Here is a 1,825-nt window from a genome sequence, read left to right on the forward strand (position 1 = left end):
TTCTTTTTGATTTAAAAAAACCTGCTATAACTGCAGACTAAAATCAGATAAGCAGTACAAAGCATAATTACATTATTAGTCAACTGATTTTATATCAACATTTGAAAAGAAAAAAAGATAGGAGATAATTTTTCTCCTGTATGATTATTAGTGCTATTTTTTATTGATTTTTTCTAAATGCCAACACAAAATGGCACACCTACAGGAATATTTTGCATAATACCTACTCTTCGACATGCAATATGACTGTCAGAGGCAACCACACAAGGTATACCTACAGTAAGAAGTATAGGTGTCTTTGAAAAAGTGGAAGAAAGTTTTCAGAAGAATTTGGATGCTAAGGAGTGAGACTTGTGCACTGCATTAAGGAGGAGGTTTGGATGAAGGCGTAGACTAGAAGATACTTTGGAGTTCCTGTAAGGAAGGATGGCAACACTGGTGAATGAAGGGCCAAAAGATTAAATTCAATAGCTCCCACTTGGCGATATCTAAACTAAGCAGAAAACCATTGCCTTATGCTCCTTTCTCATGCCTCTTTACCATCTAAATAATTTGGCATTGTGTTAGCGCTGCCTCTGCTTGCCATGACTGCTGAGTTGGAAAGGGTGGGGTAGCAGAAAATCAGATCCAGAATCAGGTCCTTAGATTATGGACTCTTTAGAGAGGAGGCTCTGCCCCATTTTTTATCTCACAGGGCAATGTACACATATTACTACATAGCTAGCATATTTCCTGCTGGCTATGGAAGGAATTTCACTTCAAAATGGCAAATTTTAAAGGAACAAGACATTTTTATCTTTTAAGTGAATAACTACACTAATATTTTAATGCCATCCTCATTGCACAAAGTCCTTCATCTAGTTTGCGATGCTTACTGTTAAGGACGTTTTACATTCCATTTCCAATACAAATGCAAAGGCATACAAATGAAATCTGCATTTCCAGCACAGCACAGTGCATGTCTGGATAAAGCTTCCCTCGTAGATAAGAGAAGTGCCTCTCAAAATGCATAGATGAGTTCTCCCTAGAAAGCTTGAAACTTGTCAGTTTTTATTTATGACTTAACCTGGAGTTTCTGCATTTGAACATATTCCCTTACCAAGATGATGGAAGAAAGCAAAACGTATAATGATATGCTGTTTGGACCTATAATGAATACAGTACTTTCACATAATTTGACAAATTGCAAAATAATAGCCTGCAAGCAGCAAGCTAACTTCAGATATTTTCTAACTTAGATCCAATAGAACCTACAGAAACTGCTAAATTTGAACATCTTGAAAAAAATGCCAGTTTTGCAAAAGGTCTAGACTACAATGACTAGAACAGCTCCCACTGAGAACCAGGGGTTCAGAAACATAAGATCAGTTTATCATAAACTGATGTCCTCTTGACACTATACACATTGGGAATAACTTTTGAAGAAAGAAGTCTGAGATTCAGAACCATAACTCTACAGTTTAGAGTGAGTTTAGCGCGGCAATTTTTATGATCATGAAATACAGGCGTCCTGGCTAGCATGGTCTTGCAAGTGAAGGCAATAGGAGGTTTTGCACTTTCTGTATCCTTCAAGCAGGATTTCTAGTAGAAAGGCATTTTCTAGGAGTTATATCAGTTTTGTCATAAACACAAAATATTTCAAAAGGACTGTCTGAGTTGAGTAATCCCAAGGAAAAAAAAAAAACATTTCAGCCAGTAACAACTTTCGTAGCGACAAAGAAATTCTAACTACTTCCTGAACAGTTCAGTTCCGACAAGACCGGAGGGGCAGCGGCCCGGCACTGCCCGCCCGGGGGCCGCCCGCCGGGGCGCGCAGGGCCGCCGG

Source organism: Apteryx rowi, unplaced genomic scaffold, assembly GCF_003343035.1.
Source record: "Apteryx rowi isolate R43461 unplaced genomic scaffold, aptRow1 scaffold_119, whole genome shotgun sequence".
NCBI classification, from domain to species: domain Eukaryota; kingdom Metazoa; phylum Chordata; class Aves; order Apterygiformes; family Apterygidae; genus Apteryx; species Apteryx rowi.